This window comes from Aulonocara sp. 'chitande type north' Nkhata Bay, linkage group LG3 (assembly GCF_057382095.1).
Source record: "Aulonocara sp. 'chitande type north' Nkhata Bay isolate Kocher_YH1m ecotype deep benthic linkage group LG3, A_spYH_male_GT1.1, whole genome shotgun sequence".
Taxonomy (NCBI): domain Eukaryota; kingdom Metazoa; phylum Chordata; class Actinopteri; order Cichliformes; family Cichlidae; genus Aulonocara; species Aulonocara sp. 'chitande type north' Nkhata Bay.
This window is the reverse complement of record NC_141346.1, coordinates 26,428,643-26,436,220: the sequence shown is the minus strand read 5'-3', so window position 1 is coordinate 26,436,220 and position 7,578 is coordinate 26,428,643.

The window sequence follows — 7,578 nt, the reverse complement described above, 5'->3', positions numbered from 1 at the left end:
ATAGGCCTATAATTGGTAAAACTGTGTTTGTCATTACTTTTATATAGTGGTATTACTTTCACAATTTTTTGGAAAACAACCGGACTGAAATGATAAATTACAGATACAGTATATGTTAAGGGACTAGCAATATTCAGAACAACCTGTTTAACTACAGACATATTTATGTCATGATAAGCCATTGAAGACTTACTTTTACATTTTAATGTGATATTTATTACTTCTTGCTCATTTGTAGCTGAGAGGAACAGTGAAAATGGATTTGATTTAATATTACTGATATTTTCATTTTTATGACACAGGATGTCCGCTGCTAGTTCAGGGCCAACATTTATGAAGAATTTGTTTTTTGTGATTTTCACCATTTGCATCAGTAAAATATTCAGGATATGATGTTCCAGAAGATCCTTGTTTAATTAAGTTGTTTAACACATCCCAAGTTCCTTTTATATTGTTTTTATTGTCATATAATCTTAATATTCAACATATGGACACCACGGCGCCAGCTGCTCAGGCCCAAGGCTGGAGCCGACCAAGACAACTCCCTGATAACGACTGTGTGATGACTATTCTTCCCATCCCATGCAAGGCCACCTGGGTTGGCTGGCAGACTGTTTACTTAGCCTGATAGAGCGAAGGACACTGTCTCAGCTGAACTCTAGACACGCACACACATACACTTACACTGATAAGCACGCACTCATCCCCCTCCCGCAGATGACTCCGGCAAGACCAGAGGTGGAGGTTTGTGCATTTATATTAACAATGCTTGGTGCATGAACTCCACTACTACTGAGAGTCACTGCTCACCTAATGCGGAGTTTTTAATGGTCAAATGCAGACCTTATTATCTCCCCAGAGAACTCACTTCGATCATACTCACTGCCGTGTATATACCCCCCGACGCTAATGCTAGGTTGGCCATGAAAGAACTTTCTGCAGCCATTAACAAACACCAGAATAAACACCCCGAGGCTGCTTTTATTGTTGCTGGCGACTTCAACCACACCAACTTAAAGACAGTCCTCCCCAGATTCCACCAACATGTCTCCTGCCACACCAGAGGAGACAAGACTTTAGACCCTGTGTATTCCAACCTGGCTGGAGCCTACAAAGCCACACATTGTAGGCTCCCCACATTGGACAATCGGACCATCTCTCCCTGTTCCTCACACCTAGGTATTCACCACTCATCCAACATGTGAAACCTGCTGTGAGGACAATTAAAGTGTGGCCAGAGGGGACAGACGCAGTGCTCCAGGACAGATTTAAAAACACAGACTGGAATATGTTCACCCACACAGACCTGGACCAGTACGCCTCATCTGTACTGGATTAAATCTCCGAAACCACAGACAGTGTCACCACCCAGAAACGGATCACCATGTACCCCAACCAGAAGCCTTGGATGAACCGGGATGTTTGTCTCCTCCTGAAGGCCCGCAACACCGCCTTTAGGTCAGGAGATGCACACGCCTACAGCACAGCCAGGGCTAATCTAAAGAAGGGCATCAAAAAAGCCAAACACCATTACAAAAAGAAGGTAGAAGAACACTTCTCCAACTCCAACCCCCGACGCATGTGGCAAGGACTCCAGACCATTACAGACTACAGGACCACCAAACCCTCCCCCGCATCCTCTGATGTCTCCTTCCTCAACGAGCTCAACAACTTTTATGCTCGTTTTGAGCGAGGGAACCCCACAACCACAACCAAAGCAGACATGACGCCAGACCACCAACCTCTGACTCTCTCCCCCACCGATGTAGGAGCGGTGCTGAGCAGGATCAATGTCCACAAGGCTGCAGGTCCTGATGGCATCCCCGGGCGTGTTCTCAGAGCATGTTCTGGGGAGCTTGCAGGAGTGCTCACAGACATATTCAATCTGTCCTTGGCCCACGCTGTGGTACCGGCCTGCTTCAAATCCACCTCCATCGTCCCGATACCCAAAAACTCCAACCCATCTTTCCTCAATGATTACCGCCCAGTAGCACTCACCCCCATCATCACTAAGTGCTTAGAGCAGCTGGTCCTAGCACACTTCAAATCCTGCCCCCCCCCCCCCCCCCCCCCCACCCTGGACCCCCACCAATTCGCATACCGCCAGAACAGGAGCACAGAGGATGCAGTCTCCATCGCACTGCACTCTGTCCTCTCACACCTGGACAACAACAACACCTACGCCAGAATGCTGTTTATAGACTTCAGTTCAGCATTCAATACAATCCACCCCTCACAACTCATCAGGAAACTGACAGACCTGGGCATCAGCTCCCTCATCTGCAAATGGTTACTGGACTTCCTGACCAACCGCCCCCAACATGTCCGGCTGGATAACCGCTGCTCATCTACAATCACGATGAACACCGGTGTACCACAAGGCTGTGTGATGAGCCCTTTCCTCTACTCCCTCTTCACCCACGACTGCAGACCTGCTGATGGTTCCAACACCATCATTAAGTTTGCAGACACCACGGTGATTGGCCTCATCAGTGACAACGATGAGGCCGCCTACAGGGAGGAGGTGGATCGTCTGGCTGAGTGGTGCGACAGAAACAACCTGCTGCTTAACACCGAGAAGACCAAGGAGCTCATCGTGGACTACAGGAGGAATGCTGACCCACATCCACCCATCCACATTAAGGGGACGGCTGTGGAGCGTGTGAGCAGCTTCAAGTTCCTGGGAGTCCACATCTCCGAGGATCTCACCTGGACGACCAACTGCTCCAAGCTGGTCAAGAAGGCTCACCAGCGCCTCTTCTTCTTGAGGACTCTGAGGAAGAACCACCTGTCCTCAGACATCCTGGTGAACTTCTATCGTTGCACCATCGAGAGCATCCTGACCAACTGTATAACAGTCTGGTACGGGAACTGCTCTGCCTCGGACCGGAAGGCGTTGCAGATGGTCGTGAAAACTGCCCTGCGCATCGCCAGAGCACCACTTCCTGCCATAAAAGACATCTCAAATTCAAATTCAAATTTTATTTGTCACGTACACAGTCATACACAGTACGATATGTAGTGAAATGCTTGGACAACTGCTCGTGACCTAAAGAAAACAAAAAAGGAAAAGGCTATGAATAAGATAGGAAATAAATATGAAAAATTAAAAAGGGTAAATTTAACTAGGAAGGAATAAAATATAAATTAAGGTTAAAAATGAAATAACTGTACAACACAAATTAGAATGAAGGGTAAATTTAACTGGGAAGAATAAGATAAAGATAAATATATAAATTAAAGTTGAAAATAAAATAACTGTACAACAAAATACACAATACACAATATAGAACTATATAAGAATGTATGAAGAAATCTAAATATAAATAAATATATACACAATAACAGCAGCTGTACAAGTATTAACCGGAAATGAAGAATATAGTGACCAGTGTTGTGCAAAACCAAAGTCCAGAAAGTCCAGTGTGTGTGTAAGAACCATATGTGTGGGTCAGTACTGTGTGGTGGTGTGATTGAGAGACCGTATCGCCTGCGGGAAGAAGCTCCTCCTCAGTCTCTCTGTGTTGGTCTTCAGGGAGCGGAATCGCTTTCCTGACCTCAACAGAGAGAACAGTCTGTTGTTGGGATGGCTGAGGTCCTTCACGATCTTCCTGGCCTTGGTCCAGCACCGCCTGCTGTAGATTGAGTGCAGGTCAGGGAGCTCGGAGCAGATGGTGCGCTCAGCTGACCGCACAACCCTCTGTAGAGCTCGTCTGTCCTGCATGGTGCTGTTCCCGAACCAGGTTAAGATGTTTCCCGCCAGGATGCTCTCTATGGTGCACGAGTAAAAGTTCCTGAGCACCTTGGAGGGCAGTTGGAAGTCTCTCAAGCGTCTGAGGTGGTAGAGACGCTGTCGGGCCTTTTTCACCACGGTGTTGATGTGACAGGACCATGACAGGTCCTGCGTGATGTGAACTCCGAGGTATTTGAAGCTGTCCACTCTCTCCACTGGGCACTCGTTGATGACGGGGGTCTGGTAGTTCCGCTCCTGCTTAGTGCTGAAGTCCACGATCAGCTCCTTTGTCTTACTGACGTTTAGAAGGAGGTTGTTCCTCTGGCACCAGTTCTCCAGATTCCTAATCTCCTTCAGGTAGGCCGTCTCGTTGTTATCAGAGATCAGGCCCACCACGACGGTGTCGTCAGCAAACTTGATGATGGTGGTGGAGCTGGTAGTGGCCACACAGTCATATGTGTACAAAGAGTACAGCAGGGGGCTCAGAACACACCCCTGGGGGGCTCCAGTGCTGAGAGTGGTGGAGGCTGAGACATGTCCGCACATCCTTACTGCCTGTGGTCTGCCAGTTAGGAAGTTGGAGATCCACTGACACATAGATGAGCTGAGTCCCAGATGCTCCAGCTTGGTGGTGAGTGTGAAGGGAATTATGGTGTTAAATGCAGAGCTGTAGTCTATGAAGAGCATTTTAACATAATTCCCCCTTCTAGTGTCCAAGTGAGTGAGTGATGTGTGGAGGAGATGAGAGATGGCATCGTCTGTGGAACGATTTGGACGGTAAGCGAACTGTAGTGGGTCCAGTGTGTCTGGTAGTGAAGAAATGATGAAGTCTCTGACCAGGCGTTCAAAGCACTTCATCACTACTGAGGTGAGGGCTACAGGGCGATAGTCATTGAGAGAAGCAGGGTGGGGTTTCTTTGGGACAGGAACAATGATGGACTCTTTGAAGCATGTGGGGATCACCGACTGAGATAAAGAGATGTTGAATATCTCAGTGAACACAGGAGCTAGCTGGTATGCGCAGTCTCTTAGGATACGACCTGGGATGCCGTCTGGTCCTGCTGCTTTCCTGGTGTTCACTCTCTTGAAGGCTCTCCTTACTTCATGCTCGGAGATGACGAGCACGTTTCCGGTGCTGGCAGTATCTTCCTGTCTGCAGCCGTTAGCGCCGCTAACACTAGCATTGTTGGAGACCTTAGCTGCAGCCTCGAAGCGAGCATAGAAAGTGTTCAGCTCGTCTGCCAGAGTCACGGCCGCGTTCGTCATACCGGTTGTTGGTGCTTTATAGTCCGTTATTGTCCTTAGTCCCCGCCACAGGCTCCTAGAGTCACTCTGTTGGAGTTGTGACTCTAGTTTCCTCCCGTAGCGCTGCTTCGCCTCTTTCACCGCCCTCCGCACGTTATATGACGCGGCTACAGGAAGCGGTGTCTGAAAAGGGCTGGGAAAATCATCAAAGACCCCAGTCACCCGTCACATGGACTCTTCACCCTCCTGCCCTCTGGGAGGCGCTACAGGAGCCTCCGGACTAAGACCACCAGGTACCGGAACAGCTTCTTCCCCACAGCTGTCAGACTCCTGAACTCTGCCTCCTGACATCTGACCCACGTTAAACTCATGGACTGAACATACACACACCCACAATGGATAACTGTACCCTCAAACACACAATAATAACATGGACTGAACCACCACTCACAACCACCAGCACTTTATATAGCCTCTGTAGAAACTATCTACACCCTCACTTATCTTAACTGCACTACTGTATAGCTCTGTGTAAATAATCATTCTGTACATTCGATAATTTTTAATCCTACAACTGTTTACAACTTGCATAGTTCCCATTTCTGTATAGCTGTATATCTCAGATTCTGTAAAGTTATTTATTTCATATTCTGTATAGTTTTTCATATTTATATCCTGTTCATATCCTGTACATAGCTTGTACTCACTACAGCCTGTACATACTTATAGTTATAGAATATTCACAACATACTTCATACCGTGTACATTATAACATACCATAATAGACCCATTTCTGTAATATACTCACATATCTATATTATTGCCAATATATATTGTAATATATCTATATCACTAAAGCACTTCTGGATGGATGCAAACTGCATTTCGTTGCCCTGTACCTGTGCATGTGCAATGACAATAAAGTTGAATTCTATTCTTTCCAAACGCCTTCGATGCTTGTTTCCTGTGGGGGAAGACGGCGGGTCTGTGTGCGGCGCTGGAATGGTTGCGCTGTGCAGGACGACTGCTGTGTTTCCTTCGGATTACTCCTCACCCCCTACCCAACCCCTGTGGCTTGTCACGTGCTCCAATGTTGTGATGTGGACATTTATGTGCTCTCTGTGCAGAGGAGTTTTTTTTGTTTCCTGTTCTCATGCTGTCCTCCCATAGGTGCCCAGCATGAGGAGAGGTCTCTTTTTATTTTTCCTCTCGTACTTTTCCCATTGTTGTGTACTTTTTCAGTGTTTTTTTTCTGTAATGCTGCCAATCTCCGACTGTATTCCCATGTGATGTCTTTGTTGTGTGTGTAAGTCGGGGGGGGGGGGGGGGGGGGGGGTCCTATTCCTCTGCGGGGCGACCTGCATATGGCCAATAAAGCATTCATTCAATTCAATTCAAGAGTTGGATGTCACTCAACTGTGAAGGAGAGCTGATGGTGTCAAAAACTGAATTATGTTATTTGCAAAGTGAATTTTATATATCATTTGTTTATCCAGCCAAAAAAACCTCACTGACTTTAAAAATGTATTTTTTAAGCATGAGCTGGCTGTAAACATATTTCAAGTGGCCAAAAAGGAGTGGATTGGTTATAATGTTGGTACAATAATGCAAAGTCATAAAGACACTTTTACACTTTGTATATAACCCCTTTGCAAATCCTGCTCACTAAAGTCTATTAGACAATTTAAGTAAAGACATTATACATTACAAAAAACAAAACAAATGGAAACATTGGAATCACTTTTTAGCAAAACACCCAATTTAACCCTCCGGAAAAACTCTCTCCACACACACACACACAATGATTTATGAGGCAAAACCAAACACGTCTCTTAGGCTACGTTCACACTGCAGGTCTTAATGCTCAATTCCAATTTTTTTGCCTGCTTGTTCACACTACAAATAAAATGCAACAGCAAATGTGCTCTAGTGTGAACCCTCAAAGCAGCCCGCATGCGCAAAAAAAGACATCTCACACAACGCGCTCTGTTTAGACCCAGAGCAAACCGTATTGTTTGACTGTTGGCCCTTAATATAAAGACTTCGGACTTTACGTTTCCCAATTTTGCTTTGAGTAATAAAGTTATTGTGTTATTTACATATGGCCTAATAATGATCCTTATTGCTGTTTTAGAGAGGAGCGGTGCTTCAAAGGATAGTTGCAGATTTCTGTCAAAATCTGCCGATTGTACAGTACAAATAAAATTTCCACGTTCCTCCAACGCTGTCTTACCAACTGTTTCACTAACATCCACACGAGATGGCCAGGAAGCGTTCGCGATGTCTTCTCCGGCGCTGATAATTGGCGTCTGTCTTGTGTCAGTGACGTAAAAGACGCCTTTAATGCGACGTGACCATACAAACAGCAGTCGCTTTCTAAAACATCAGATGTGTATCGGATTCAGCACCACATACGAAAGTGACCCAGATCGGATTTGAAAATATTGGATTTGTGCCGTTCACACTGTCATACCATGATCGGATATGGGTCACATAGGGTCAAAAAAGTCGGATTTGATGCGCTTTTGCCTGCAGTGTGAACGTAGCCAAAGATTAGTTTCACATTTTCAGAAGTGAGTGACATCCTGGAATGAAGAAAG